Source organism: Stegodyphus dumicola, chromosome 6 (genome assembly GCF_044657685.1).
Source record: "Stegodyphus dumicola isolate Sdum_Otavi_A_Nest chromosome 6, ASM4465768v1".
Classification (NCBI taxonomy): Eukaryota; Metazoa; Arthropoda; class Arachnida; order Araneae; family Eresidae; genus Stegodyphus; species Stegodyphus dumicola.
In genome coordinates, this window is record NC_140773.1 from 183,210,299 (window position 1) to 183,227,202 (window position 16,904).

The window sequence follows — 16,904 nt, forward strand, 5'->3', positions numbered from 1 at the left end:
AGACCCATTCGTAGAAGACCTATGAGAAAACGTCGAGGATACGTTCTTGGATCTCGAACCGTTCGTGTGGGTCCTAATCGATTGCTTCATAAATATGGTAACCATTCCATTACGTTTGTGACCGAAGGTGGGGCCCACATACGAAATAAGAAAATTCCCAATAAAGCTTGTCGATATCTATTAAGTCATTGCTCACGACGGCATCCAACAGCTCGAGATCGATTGCCACGACAAGCTCGTATTGTTTTGAGAAAGAAAAGAGCTTAAACACAACGAGTTGAAAAAGAAACAATATCCAAGCAATTCACAAAAGCCAAAAAACAATTCAACAAAATAATAAAGTTCACTTACCAAAATGTGTATATAATAGACTTTAACTGAAGATCTTTCGAGGCTGGTATCCAAAGCACAAACTGATCTGAAACCGAAACTCGAGTAATTTAAATAGTTAAGTGGAAATCCTTTTTCTGATTTTATCGATCGAACCAACTGGGAAAAATTTCCAGAGCCGTATTTAGAAAAAAAAAAAAAAAAAAAAAAAAAAAAAACACTTTTTGTTAATTTTAATCATGTCTTCAGACATGATTAAAATTAACTATCCCCCTTTTGTTCAAATGATGTTAATCTGTTGTCTCAATATGTTTCTAAAAATAGAACATGACTCATTTCTTTCTTGGAAATTTATTTTTAGAAATATGTTCGAAAAGATGAGACATCATTCCGAGACAAAAAGAAGAGAGAGTTAATTTTTATCATGTCTAAAGACATGATAAAAATTAACAAAAAGTTTTTTTTTTTTTTTTCCGAAGCTAAATTTTTTCCTACTACCCAACTTTTGCTTCTCCTTTCTACCTCCCCCCTTTCGTTTCACAGTATATAAACAGCTGGAGCTGAGACGATTTTCTCATTTCATACTGAGGACAAGATGGATCAGGAAAACACTGTAACCCTGGAGCCTTTGACATTACCCTTGAAGGATCGTCTCAAGTACGTGTTGGATGAAGTCGTGCTGGAAGAATTTAATCAATCTAATTTGTTTACGACTAAAACCACCGTTCAGTTGAGAGTTTTAAAAAGAATAGCTAATATGATGATGTTTCCGTGGACCTTGATTCAAGATTTGAAACCTCTTGTACCCGTCCATCGATACTGTTTAAATACCATTTGGCGTTTATGGATGGATGTGCAACAGCAGTTGGTACAAAATAAAACCATCTCCACGCCAGATGAATGGAATATGATCGAGAAAGTTTTATCTAAAGACTATTCTAGATCGACCGATCTAATAAGACTTTCCAACATCTTATTCAAACGACAGGAAATACCTAAGATAGAAGTGTATAAATTATTTGCCGTAGACGGATTGCTGGGCGAGGATCTGCAAAAGTATGTTTTTAATCTACAGTACGGAGGAGATGAAAAAACACCTTTAAACGAACAAGAAGCTCTAGATTTCAAAGCAGTTCATGCTCGAATCGTCCGTTGTTTATATCACGAAGTTTCCAAACAATCGGAATCTCTTCTCTACGTGGATGTGATTCGACGTACTATAGAAGAAATAATAAACACTACACCTTCTACCAGTGATGAAGTAAGCGAATGGGGTGCATTGTATTTAAAGTATCTTGGAGAGGATCTATTTTCAAATATATTTTACGAAATTACAGTCTGGAAGACGAAAGAATTGGAACAATACCAGGCGAAAAAGAATCAACAAGAAAATAATTCTCAAAAGAGAAAGAATGTGAGAGAGGATCCTAGAATCAAGAAGAAAAACAGAAATAATATGTCGGACCCTACTTTAGCTTCGAGTGATTATTTCGACCCTTCGATTGTCGATTTGCAACCTGTTCGTTATTCTTCTCCCAAGAGTCCACCTCCATCGGAAAAGGGGGAAGAAGATCCTATTTCTCCCGAGAGTCCACCTCCATCGGAAAGGGGAGGAGAAGATCCTGTAGAAGCTTCCTTCGAAAGACTAGAGTGTGAAGACGAAAATGTAGAAACTACAAGTAGTGAACAAGGCAAAATGAACCCCTAGAGACTCGGAACATTTTTTCCATGGCTCTTTAATGGAATATAAAGAGTGAACAGTCCAATAATACATTGAAGGTATGTGGGAGACTATATATATATTTTTTTTTGGAATAGATTTAAATACTTTAGATGCACAAATATTAGACGAAATGAACTTGTTTTTGTCCTTTACAAGAAGAACTACTAACCATGATAAAATGTTTTTCGAATAGCATCCTTTCCAAAATATTTTTTCATCAGGTTCCATCCTCAACTGTAAAAACTGATTTTGAGAAGATTTTATAGATAAGATAGTTCATTAAAAAAAATTTTTGAGAACTGGTTTTTATCGCTATTCCATACGTAACTGTAAAAACTAAAATTTATAGGATTTTATAGTTGAGACAATTTATTTTTTAATTAAAAAACATTTTTTTGGAACTGGTTTTTGTATATGTTCCATACGCAACTGTAAATACTGAATTGAATCTCATTTTATACTTGTTACTATATAAAAAAAAGAATCCTTTTATTTTTGTTGTTAAAAAAATGCATCAACATCGAACTTTTTTTCGATATATAGGAACAAAGCCCTCCTCCAAGATGAAATGGGATTCGTTTCAAAATAGAAATGAATATACTGTCACTTCTTACGATCTCGATCACGCTATTCGGTATGCTCAAGAAGCGACTCAACTCTATATTTACGAACAAGCTCTTCAAAGTCGGTACGCTTTTATTTTTAAACATACCACCTTCCAAATAAGAAAAGCCGACTCCAAACGGGATTACTACATACCTAAAACCCTCGATCCGGAACAATGTCACGTCATCGAAAAATTTGTTTTTACGCAAATGGGATGTGACATGATTGCCTGCTTCCCTTTCCAAGAAAATTTAGAATCGTGTTCCCCGGAAGATGAACCGCGATGGATTCGACTCGGAACGGGTTTCATTTTAGCTTGCCAACCCGCCTGCGATCGTTTATATTCCAACACGCAGCAGAGTATGGACACGGAATATCGAAATGGAAAATGTGTAGCCGTAAATCTCGCCAAGAAATTATTAGCTTTCTTGCCCGAACAAGTTTTATTTCAATCGAATCATCCTTCTCTTCCTCGTCATCATGCCGGCCTCAATCTCGTCGAGGGTCATTTACGACTCAACCAGCCTTATTGTGAAGCGTACGGTCTTGTTTTCAACGGGTCTGATTGTGTGACGACGACGGGGCAAGATATTGGCGAATTTTTCTTGGGAAGCAGTATCTATCGATCTATTTCCACTCTGCAAAAAAATTATACGTTACCACCATATCCTCCTCATCTTCCCGACTTTGTACAAAACTGGCCCAAGAAACATGTGAAACGGTCCTTGGTTCATGAATTGGCGATTGATGTAGGGATCGATATCGGATTAGAAGCCGCGCAAAAAATCCTTGAAAAACGGATGCCTAAACTCTTAACCAAATTGAGTATGCAGTCTCTTCCCATTCAATCGGCCATCCTTCAAGCCGTCGTTCGGACCCAATCAAGTACGCTCGCAACACTTTCCAGAATCGCCGCGACAGGATTCTCGGTTACTTCCAATGTGCTGACGGGTATAAGTATTCTGTCCGCCGTACTCGATATATTGGATCCGTTTCATTTCAATAAAGTGCTGACCGCTCGAACCCTTTACGATATCGACTGGCGATTAGACGTTCAGTTTTATCAATCGGAAACGGACCATGTTCTAGAAATCACACCCGGTCTTCTATGGGACGTGTTAGAAGAAGATGCGAGCGATCGATACCTCTTCTTTGCCGAGAAAGTGCAAGAATATTTAGATGCTATCCATAAAGTGCCCATGACCGATCGACCCCAAACGCGAATGTCATTTCTCCAAAAATCACGAACAGACGAAAGAACCCCGAAAAATTAGATTTATTTCACGATAATTGTTTATTTGTTAACAAGATTCACCTTCCTATTTCAACCCTACATGCATTACTTATGCGTGACCATCTTTTTCCTATTTGTGTTTTATTTTTATCGTCATTCTAAATGAAAGCTGAAGATTTTTGGAGGGGAAAAAAAACGAATGACTTGGAGGGGAAGTAACTAACCAGTGAATAAACTAAAAAATCAGTTAGTACTTACAAATTATAAGAAGATGTTTCTTCTTTCACAGCACAGAGTGATCTGAAGTGAAACTTGGAGTTTAAATAGATAAGCAAGAATCCCTTCCAGAAACAATTTTGACATGTCTGGTTTTGTGGATCAAGTCGGCTGGGGAAAAACTGTAAGAGCTGAAAAAAATTTCTAGATGAAAAAAAAAAAAAAAAAAAACTTTTTGTTAATTTTTATCATGTCTTTAGACATGATAAAAATTAACTACCTCCCCCTTTTGTCTGGGAATGTTGTCTCACACTTTCTAAAAATAGACCATCACTCCTTTCTAAAGAATAGAATTCCAAGAATGAGTCATGGTTTGTTTTTTCGAATGGGTGAGACATCCTTCCCAGACAAACAGAGGGGACAGTTAATTTTTATCATGTCTATAAGACATGATAAAAATTAACCAAAAGTTTTTTTTTTTTTTTTTTCAGTTGTGAAAAATTTTTTCCCAGACGACTCGATGGACAAGATACCATTTTTTAATAATGGACTCGTTTATCTATTTAAGCTTTCCAAGTTTCGTTTCAGATGAGTCCATGCTGCGAATACTGTTCTCCTGAAGATCTTTCAATAATACCACTTTCTCGGATAAAATTCATCACCATTCGCTTTTTTAGCATAACTTAGATAGATATAAGGAAATTCCTCATTTTTATGATCTTTCGGGTAATACTCATTTCCATTTTCGTCTCGTGCATATCGGATGTAATTCGTCTCTGGCTTTTCCCGAATTCTAGCCTGTATATAATATTCTTTTCCAATGCTGGATTTAGGATAAATCTCTCCTCCCCTCGCATTGACAGCATACGTTTTCACATTTACATCCAATGAATTTAACGGGTATTCTCCTCCATTGTTTAATTTAGGATAAAATTCGTCTCCGGAATTGGATTTGGCGTACCGACGAGGAAGCGCTATATATTCATGACCCCGATATTCCACAGCGTAATATTCATTTCCATGCTCGTCTTTGGCAAAAATAGGTCGATTGTCATTATCGAAATAATACAGCTCCTGTTTAGGTTTTTTAGGATCTTTTGGATATCGTTCCTTTCCAAATTCATCTATGGTGTAAACCGAAACCATGTTTTTTTCCTTTACCGATCTTGATATTTACATGAGTCACCTCCGATTATCCAGTTATCTTTTGATACATCTTTCGAATCCAGTCTTCAATCGATTGGCCCGTCGTTTTGAGATGTTCGGAATTATGAACGGTCAAATAAGCCATGTAAGCGGCTAGACCAAACGTGAGGACTAATAAAAATAAAAAGATGAGCCGGTTCGTTAAGAGGGTGACTGCGACTAGGATGATGCTGATATAAACCGTAGAGTAAAACAATATGCCTTGACCTAAATAACGATCCATTTTTTTTCTACTTTATTCCATTTGAATCAACGAGTCAGCCGAGACCGGATAGTCATCGGTCGTGACGGGCTTTTCGGTCATTTCACCTGTGTACAACAACGTCATGTCAGGATCGGGGAGGGCTTTTAATTTTCGGTCTTCCCAGTAAGCTGAACGAGGATGCGTGACGAGAATTCTAAAAAACAATTTCATGTCGCGCTCGGTCCAAATTTCATAGACTGAAGTGAGGAGGGGGATACCTTCGGGATGCTGCGTCGCATCAAAAACAGCTTCTCGTCCATCTATTTTATATCGCGCTCCATGTTCCGGTATAATACGACTCAGCTCTTGAACTTCAAGTCGAAGGGTTAATCCAGCCGGTAAAATCCCTTTATAGGCTTCTTCTTTGGTTACGCATACGTGATACCCGTACAAAGTGGCTCGAATTCCTTCTGTGGAGGAAGAAGGACAAAAGACAAAAGGTTGACGCCAATTACAAGTGGCGTATAATACGGAATCGGGAATAAATCGTCCCGATCGTATGCGATGGCCTTCACGACACGTTTCGGGAACGCTATAAGTCGAAGCCTGTTTCACGAATCGCTGCGACCAAAATTTCAAACCTTGCCGTCGAACGCGTTTCTTTCGAATTTTTCCCTTTTCGAAAAGACACATGTGAGGAGAAGTGGGTAAATAAATAGCCGTTTTCAATTGTTTGAGGAATGGGTACGGCGTGCAGTCGGGATGAGAACAAATATTATAGCCGTGAATATAAACTTCTTCGTTGGTTTCGTCACAAGAGGCACGAGGTTCATGATCAAGAGTCGTCCAGGGCCGAATCCAATTCGCAACGATCGATAAATGATCGAATTTAAACACATCGAGATGCCGATACTGAAACGCGCCGGGGATGCGCGGTCGACATTCATTTCCGTCAAAAAATGTTTGAGGAGGACACGTATGAATTTCCCTCCGAGCGCAATCAAAATATCGATCGCTCGTATCGCCTATCGCGAGTTTTGACGATGACGACTTACCCTCACAAGCCCATTCAACCGTATATTGATCCGACACTCGATAGCCTGGTTCTAGAACCGTACGTTTTCGGGTTGGATCACACGTGTAAGCTACAGCTCGATCCAAAGATGTTGAAAATGGATAGGACGGGAGATGTTTCGTATACTCGTGAGCGGGAACGACAATTTCTTTTGAGCTCGGTTGAACATTTTCACAGAAAAGAGGCGGTTGACATGTTTGGGACGTTTCGTCGTACACCATCGGTAAATGGAATAAGGCATCGCCGGTCCATGTATCCCAGGAAAGAGGACAGGATATAGTGTCGCGAACCATTCCGTTTTCACAAATCGCGTAACCCGGAGAGTACAGAAAAGATCCTTTTTGGACGATGGGGAGAGGTCGTTGCGTATTATCCGGAAATCCGTCGCAGAGATCAGACACGCATCGCCGATAATGTGTCGAATATTTTTCTCCGGGCGAACATCGAATCATTTTCGGTCGATGGCCACGACACTCGATATACGTCACCTCGTCAATCGGAAAATGTTGACCGTCTTCACAGTAAGATACGAAATGTTTTCGCGAAGTGCAAGCGTCGTAGTAGAAAAATGTCTTGGGCGGACAGGCGATTCGAATCGGTTGTTCGTTCTGGCATTCGTAATAAAAACGTCGATTGGTTGGATCAGGTAAAACCGATCCGTCATGCTGATCGATGCAGGGATTGACAGGAATGCAGGTAGAAGGAGAATGTTCTTCTTGACACATGAGCACGTCTAGAACACGACCGTGCCGACATCGATAATAATAATACATCATGGACTTTTCGCGGGGTACAAAACTCTGCGATCGTAATAAAAACAGGTAGAGGTTTTTCCCCGTTGCGGGGAGCTGAGTATCATCGGGCTGTCCAAAACATTCATCTTTTTCCCAAATCCGTCCTTCCGCGAAATAATATTCGAGTGGGAGAGGAAACGTCCATGTTTTTCCCGTGGAGGTGTGAAACGAAACCTCGTTGTCGTTTGAGGTCTCGATCTGATATTGGAAACGCGTCGTTGTCGTCCGAGGAGAAGAAGGAACTTTCGGGGACGGGACCGAAAAATTATAGAAATACAAGTAGCAGTAGTATAAACCCAAAACGAATAAAAGTATGACGAGCATCCAGCCTTTATTCATAAACGAGATGTGCCAATTATGGAAAGAGCAAAAAATTCCGAAAAAGGACGCAGCAGCGTGTTGTTCCAAACCGAATTATCGACATTTTTTAAAACAAGATCGCGCGTTGGATGAAATGCCGGCTCTGTATCGTGAATGTTTATCCTGTCAACAAAAAAGAAAGATCTTGGCGCGATAAAAAAGTAAGTCAGAATGGATTCGTATCGTCTAACCCGACGTTATTTTCGTCAATTGCAACGGCTTCACTTCCTCTCGCAAATGCGGCAACGCGATTGGTATCATCATATCGTCATCCACTACGTGATGGATCCCCAAAAAGGACGCCATTTCACACTTTTTCATCCGGCTATGGATACCCATACAGAAGAGTCGCTGGTCTTCTTTGGAAAACGTCGCTTGTTTCTTACGTTTATGTTGAAACGGATCGTTCACCAAGGTTTGAATGCCGAACAACGGTTACAACCGAACGCGTTATTGCCTCTCAAATCGCTCGACGATCCCGTCTATGAAACACAACGCAAGGCTATTCAAAATATTTGGGAGGTCGATGCTCATTGGTATACTACGGAGAATAAAAACGATATTGCCGTGAAGAATACGGCTCCTTTCATCAAAACCGAACCTTAAGCTCTGTAATTTAAAATATCCATCGGATGGGTGAGATGATTCGGATACGACACGATTTCAATCGTATGAGGCCATTTTAGCATGTATTTATAATGTAAAAGATCGTGCCGCTTCAGCGTATCGAGCCGGATAGCTGAAATATAGGTTTTTTCTTCTTTGGTTTTCTCGTACAAATAACAAATACCTTGATCGACGAACACGTAAACGTCTTGAGGAAACAGTTGCAGAAGCGACTTGTCCTTGGAAAAGTGTCGAATCACAGTATAATGAGAACTCGTAGGGTTCGGAACCGGTTCTAATTTATAAAGGAGGAAAGAAAGAAAAATGATACACCCGAGCTCGATCATTCTATGCATTGTATTTCTAGTGACTCTCTTGAATCTTTTTTATAAACCCAATCTCCGGATGCCTTCTATTCCTCCCTCATCATCATTAGCCTTACCAGAAATTTCAACCGAGACGTATTGCCCTTTCCAAATCTTTCAGTGTCCCGATAGCCATTGCGATTGTTCTCAGCTCTGTGAAACAAATCCCACGTTTTACGAAAAACTCACGCTTTCTGATAAAACATGGAATCATCTCGAACCGGGTACTTATTGTATTCCCCAAGGAATCCGGACCGCTTGTCTTTCTTCCTCAGAAATTCCCATTTTTTCGGCCTCGGGATGGCTCTGTGCTCCTCGTTCCTCTTTCACCCATTCCTGTCAACATCCAGAAGCCCGTGATCCTTCTCTCAATGTTTTAATACATCATCGAACCCAACAACCCGCTCAAGAAGTAGCCGATTATTACGAAACGTTAGAAGATGGATCGTTCCGATACCAGTGTCAATGCAATTCTTTAGATCGACGAGGTAATCGAATGATTCAAACATCTCCGTGGGTCTGTTCTATCGATTACTGCGTTCGAGATTTGTGGAACGTGCCCGGACTAGGATGGGACGCCGAACGACACGTCTGTGAATGTGGACCCTACGTGCATCGAGTTCTGGGCGATCTATCTTCCCCCTGTGTTTTGGAATATACACACATAGACGAAAAGCATAGGTTAACGGGAAAACGAGAATGTATGACCGATCAATCTGTTGAATTCCGACCGATTTATTGTCCAGAGAATCAGTCGGTTTTACGGTTCACAAAACGGGTCTTGCGAGGCAACACAGCGTACGATTATGTCATTGTACATGGAACAAGTGTTCCTAAAATTTCGAGAGGTCAAGAATGACATCTCATTTCAAACGAATCGAGAAAAATTTTCAAACGGACCAAGAATTGAGTCGGTTTGAAAAGGAAGACGAAAGCCCCAAAGAGGAAGGATGGTCGAAGAGACAAACGTTCGCCATTCATTTACTACTGGTAACGGCAGGTCCTACGATTCTTTTCGCTTTACTGGGCAACGTATTGAAGATTCATTATTATGTCGTCTGTTTAATTCTATTATTTTACTTTGGAGCTCTGGCCTACTTGATACGATACCGATTTCAGTTGCTATTGCAAGCTTTTAAAGAAAGCCAGAAATATATTCGTTGAATATGGGACTTGAAGATTGGATTATATAAAAAAAACTTTGAAAAAAAATGAAGAGGGAGAAGAGGAATAAAAAAGGAAGAAGCATTAATTTAACCATGGCGATGGATCCTGTACTTATTCATCTATCTCCCAAAAATTCTGAAGGTAAAGAGTTAGATTTGGAAATATGGATAAACCCCGATGATACGGATGACAAGATTATAGAAATACATCGTCATAATCGCAAAGACAAAACGAAAGAATTTGAACCCTGTTGTCAAAATCCTTTTTTAACTCCCGCTATCCTCCAACGTAGAGAAAATGAAAAGAATAAGACGATAGATAAAACATTAGAATTGACCAAAGAAGCCATCCACATGTTGAAAGAAGTCTTTTCAGGAAATGGAGAATTCAGTACAATGGAATTTGATGCATCGTCCACTGAGGTAAGAGCTGATTTTAGACAGCCGACCAAAGAACCTGAAGTTGAGAAAGCAACAAGTTGTCAAGGTCGTAAACATAAGAAAAGAGTTAATAAAAAGAAATAATACATTTAAAAAGACCTCCCCATCTTTCCATAAATTTCTTGAACAATGAACTGTTTTCACGAGACTCAATCCTCATTTTTGCTGGATCTAAAGAGAATCTTGAGAGAAGACATGTCTTAAACTGTTTCCAGGAGAGTTGAAGTGCAGGCTTTTTCAACAGCACAGAGGGATCTGAAGCAACAGTTGAAATGTTGAAATATATAGAACAGAAATTCCATTCTTAAAAAAAACTGGGATGTCTTGTCAATCGAATCGGGTAGAAAAAATTCTTGGCTGAAAAAAAAAAAAAAAAAAAACTTTTTGTTAATTTTTATCATGTCTTTAGACATGATAAAAATTAACTCTACCCTCCTTTTTGTTTTGAATGATGTCTCACCTTTCCTAAAAATAGATTTCTAAGAATGATCATGTTTTTCTTGGAAGTCTATTGTTTACAAACATGTCTAGACAACATGTTGAAATCATTCAAAACGAAAAAAAGGGTAGAGTTAATTTTTATCATGTCTAAAAGACATGATAAAAATTAACAAATTTTTTTTTTTAACTGAAGAATTTTTTCTCCTAGTTCTTAAAAATATTTTTCAACGATATCTCGATACCTCTACCTATTTTGTTCCCCCCCTCTCTTAGTATATAAATGGTTGAAAAAGAAATCGGGGTTCATTCTGTTTCGTAAAAAGATAGCGAACACATGGCAACGGATAACTTAGTCATTTCATGTGAAGAAGATCCCTTTGAGGATATTCCAGATACGGAACCCACTTTTTATGGACCATTTTCACCCGTTTTTAGAGTACCGAAAAAGTCTTCTCCTTCTCCAACTCATTCTTTGGAAATACTGTCTTCTCCTCCCTCGTTATCCACTCATCAGTGCTCTAGAAAGAAGAAGTCCTCACAGACCAAGCTCCACCAAAAAATTGTTGGTGTGTTGGCTGTCACCTGTGATGGATATACTCTTACGAACTGCGTCCGGTTTATAGCCAGAGACCTGAAAACACATACGAAGGAATTTATTCAGCAATTGAATGCGGATCTGGAACGACTTCCTATTGAAAAACTCTACGTGGCGAATGAACCCACTCGAGAAAAAATTCATCAAAAGGTACATCTCAAGTTTTTATGGACTGTTATTTACAAACCTCAACATCGTCAGCCACAGCAATGTCCATCTTGTCGATCGAAATCTTCTCATCGATTTATGGCCATGCTAGCGCTCCAACAATTAGTGAAATTTGCTGTTCATAAATGTATTCATTGAGTGGATAGGTAATCAAGGAATTTTTCTCTCTTTTTCCTTTTTTCAGATGATCCAGAGAAACAAATACTCTACTTCATATGGTTTAGTGGTAAAGACCTCATCAGGACAGGTGGTGATGATTCATCGAAAAATGCCATACTGTTTTCAAAATTATTTAATTCAGCTTTTAAAAAATAAACGTATCGAACCACCCTTCGATTTGGAAAAAATATCGATGCTTCAAGATGAATTTGAAAACCATATTTATCCGACTCTCCATCCCAATTTACAAGACGATTATGATCGGTACAAGGCTAAATTAGCTTAGAAGATGAATGGGATTTCCCGCATGGACAAATGGATAAAAGACGCTTCAAGAAAGACGACGACCCTCGATTCAAATGGTTCAGAGTTGCGTATCAGGAATTTGAAGAAGAGTCCGGCTACCGATTCGCCTACCAACCCTCGGACGTGGCTCAATATCCCTTAATCAAACTAGAATTTACGGGATTAGATCAATGCATTTATACACAATATTTTTTATAGTCGAACATCCTAAACATTTACGCCGTAATACCTACTTTGATAATTATTCTCCTTTCCAATCTCAAGCTGCTTATAGAATGGCTCTCGAACGCAATATCGGGAGTATTGATGATCGGATGGTCTATCGGGGTTACTTAATTAAAATCGAAGAGGCTCTAAAGTATCTAACACGTCAACAGGAAATGAAAAAGGACGGGAAGGATCAAGTGTTGCTATATTTTTTAGAAGGAGATAAATGGAATCCACCCGATTCTATTTGTTATTTAGAAAAGTAAAAAAATGGAATAAGATCCCTTAACCACCCCGCATTTCCCATTTGAAGAATCCATCCTATCTATTCTTTTTTTTAATGTCTCGGGATGTCATCCGACGCATTCTCTCCGCCAAAAAAAACGAGTTCCTCCCACCTACCCCAAAAAGAAGAAGAAGAGGAAATTTCCCATGAGTCTTTTCGAGAACACTCCTTCTGATCTCTCTTCCTATATATAAAAGAAACCGAGAGAAAAGTTGTCTTTTATTTTTTTTTCCATCTCATCCTCAGGAGAAAGAGAGAGAGAGAGAGAGAAAACCAAATGCCATGGAGTGGTTACGGCGAGAGTCTTTTTTCCCTCGCGATTCGTTTCCGTTTCGCCAAGACAATTCCCCTCACGTTTTACTTGGGGTCGGGCACGCTCTATTTTCGAGGATCGGAACTCGTAACTTGCCTTTCCCAGCAAGGGACTTGGATGAGTCTGAAAAGTCAACGGACTATTCAGCAATGGATCTCTCGAGCCCCTTTTCGCCCTTACCAATCGTTAACGACGGATCTCTGGATTGATACGTCGGACCGCCCTAGCCGGATTCTCCGCTATACCCCTTTTATCACCTTCGATTCCCTGGAAAGGCTCCTCAACGATTTGGGTCCAGACGCTCTCCTCTTTTCGACCTGGCTTCAGAGTGTGATGAGAGAACCTCTTCAAATCCAAGAAGATTTTCAGACCGGGGAAACTTATTTTAGTCCCGTGGAGAACAAGGTGATGGACTTTCAGTTTCAAAATTTATCGGAACTGTTTCAATGTGCTTTATGTTTTTATCCTTCTTAAAGAGGAGTGGGGGGGGAAGAAAACCTAAAAATTGTAGAATAATCATAAAAAATAATTTTGTTTTTCTTTAAAAAAATATTGAGATAGTCCAATCTTGTGGAGGAGGTGGAAAATTCAAAATTATTATCTAAAACAGATATGGCGGTCAGTCCATTTCGATCCACGGAGGAGGATATGTGTGAGATTCTCTGATCCATAGAGGGTTTCAGGAAAAAAAAACTGCGAAAGTTTCCCCCCCCCCTATCTCCAAAGAATGGGTATCCAGGTTGAATGCAGAGTACAGACTGATGGGAAGCCGAAACTCAAGTTCCTTAAATAGAAAAAAATAAGAGCTCCTTCTAGAAACAATTTTAGATGTCTTGTTTGGATAAGTGAGTCGACTAGGAAAAATTTCTCAGCGCTCTGGAAAAAAATTTCGTGTTATAAAAAAAAAAAAAAACTTTTGGTTAATTTTTATCATGTCTTATAGACATGATAAAAATTCTCTCTTCTTTTTGTCTGGGAATGATGTCTCACCGTTTCGAAAAATAAAACATATCCCATTCTTGAAATTCTATTATTTTAGAAAGGATGATGAGTGATGGTCTATTTTTCGAAATGGTGAGACATCATTCCCAGACAAAAAGAAGAGAGAGTTAATTTTTATCATGTCTATAAGACATGATAAAAATTAACAAAAAGTTTTTTTTTTTTTTTTCAATTCAGACATTTTTTCTCTGAGCTTTGCCAATTTTTTTTCCCAGCCAGCTCCATCCATAAAACAACACCTCTCAAAATCTTTTCTCACTTATCTATTTAAACCACTCGAATTTTTGCTTCCAATGAGTCCACGCATCTTGGCCTTTCTTCCACTCTGCTCTGAGAAAGATAAGGTAGATTGTTTTCGGTGGACCGTCCTGTTGACGCTTCCGATTTATATAGAGAGTTATATATAGATACGGTCCCTTCTAACTCCCTCTATTATGACTATTAGTCTTTTTTTTTCCCAAGAAATATACAAAGAATGATCCACAGTTTTTTTTTTCTGTTAATGAAAAAACAAATATGCTTCTACCTTCCGACTTCTTTTTAGTACCTCTTTAGGTGTCTCCTCCTTCTGGATCTTTTCCTTCTCCTCTCTTCCTCGCGAGCAGGGAATTGGAAATGCTGTTCAGGATGCAACGCTCGTAAAGACTCCATTTTCTTCCTGGAGAGGGCGTCTACGGCAAACACCGTCTTGTCATGAAATTGGAGTTGGTAGTAAAGAGGTCCGTGAATAATATACACGGAGCGAGCTCGCAGTCGATAGGGAATCATACGATACCCGTCGGCTTCTGATTCCATTTCCCATACATAAAGACGGATAGAAGCTTCTCCGGTTTGAAGAATATGAACCCACTCGGGTGAAACATAAAACAGTCTTAAAAAAGTTCCAGCATCGACGGCCATCACATTTTCCCATCGCAGATAAGCGTGTAAGCGAAAAGTTCCTGCCTCCATCATCGATTGGAAAGCAAAGTGCTTGAAAACTTCGATGGACGAAAAATAATGCAGTATTTTTCCATCGTAACAGGATAAATAGCACATGGTTTCTTGGACGATTTGTTCCATACGCTCCGGGTCCCGAAACCATTCTTCGAAACGGGAGAGAGGTTCCCATTGATCAGCTACTTCGAGATGACAGACGGGCGTGATTTCCACCAGGGTAGGTAGAACTGCAACGGCATCGGTCGACATTTTAGTTTTGCTCGGTTGAGAAGGAAGAACGAGAATGAACCCTGTAAGCAGAAAAACTCGGATCTATATAAATACTAGAGGAAAAAAGGCGGGGGGAAGGGAAGTTCTTCCTTCCTCCCAAAGAATAAGAAAAGTGGGTGGAAAGAAAAAAATCATTTCACTCTCAGGAAAAAAAAAAGAATTTTTTTTCTTGTCAACATGTTGTCTAGACATGTTTCTAAAAATAGATTTCCAACAAAGGTTCATTCTTTTCTTAGAAATCTATTTTTAGAAAAGAATTGACATATCCTTCACAACAAATTTCTTTTTTTTTTCCTCCCTCCAGCAGCCAACTGGATGGGCAAGCGTTTCGGGTCAGATCAGTCCGTGCTGACATTATTTTTTTTAAATACAATGGAATTAGTATAGGAATGTACTAGAAACTGACCCAAGGTTGAAAAGAAAATATCAAAATCAATACTGACTTCTTGACGATTTCTTTTTTCCAAAAACTTGTCGAAGAATTCTTGATGGGTTATCCAATCTCTAGACCTGTCTGAAGGGAATCCAATCTAAGGTGAGCGCGCATTTACCTGACGCGAAACTCGGAATATCTGCATAAATAACAAAACGTCCATTCTTAAAAACTCATCGTCTAGTCCATTGAGTTGGTTGGAGGGGGAGAAAAAATTTCTAAGCAATAAAAAAAAAAAACTTTTTGTTAATTTTTATCATATCTTATAGACATGATAAAAATTAACTGTCCCCTCTTTTCGTCAAGGAAGGATGTCTCACCGTTTCGAAAACGAAACCAAAACTCATCCTTCTCATGGCAATTATTCCAAGAATGAGTCACGGTTTGTTTTTCGAAACGGTGAGACATCCTTCCCAGACAAAAAGAAGAGAGAGTTAATTTTTGTCATGTCTAGAAGACATGATAAAAATTAACCAAAAGTTTTTTTTTTTTTTTTTTTTTTTTTATCACTCAGAAATTTTTTCCAAAGCTCTGAGAATTTTTTCCCAGCCGACTCGATGATCCAAACAAGACAGATCCAAATTGTTTCTAGAACGAACTCTCCCTTCTCTATTTAAACCACTCGTGTTTCCAACTTTAGTTCAGTCTGTGCTGTGAATTCGACCTGGATACACACTTCTCCCTCCTGGAAAGAATTTCTGTGAAGGTATGCGAACATTTTTCTCAGCTCTTAGAAAAATTTTACCAGCTGACTTGATCGACGACAGACATCTCGAACATTCTGTTATCTACGGAAGTCGTTTCATTTTCGTGCAGTCCATGCTGTGGACTCACCTGAATATCCATTGCTCCCTCCCCTTCTGGAAAGGGTCGTAGCTTTTTTAGATCCTCGTCGCTCTTTTTACGTTTCGTTGGATATCTAGGACGAAATTTTTTACCTTATTCCTTTCAAACTCTAATATTGCGGTTGGAGAGCCATCATGGAAAATCAGCCATGATCCTGACGAATCTAAACCGACTCCTTGAAAGCAGAGCTATGTCATGTTTTTTTGATGACAGATTTCCAAGCTCCGAGTGATGAGAAATTTAGAAATTTTGCAGTGTTAACGGAAAGGAGGAGACAGAAACCTGGAGAATGGAAATGAAGCTGAGAAAAAATGCTAAGAGCTCAGGAAAAAAAAGGCTCTTTCCAGGAGGGAGGAGAAGCGCATATCTAGGTTGAGTGCACAGCACACACGGATCTGAAGTTGGAAACGCGAGGGGTTTAAATAGAGAAGCGAGAGTTTCTTCTAGAAACAATTTTGGATGTCTTGTTGTTTGGATCATCGAGTCGACTGGGAAAAAAATTCTCAGAGCTCTGAAAAAAATTTTCTGAAAAAAAAAAAAAACTTTTGGTTAATTTTTATCATGTCTTCTAGACATGATAAAAATTAACTGTCCCTCCTTTTTGTCAAGGAAGGTTGTCTCACCGTTTCTAAA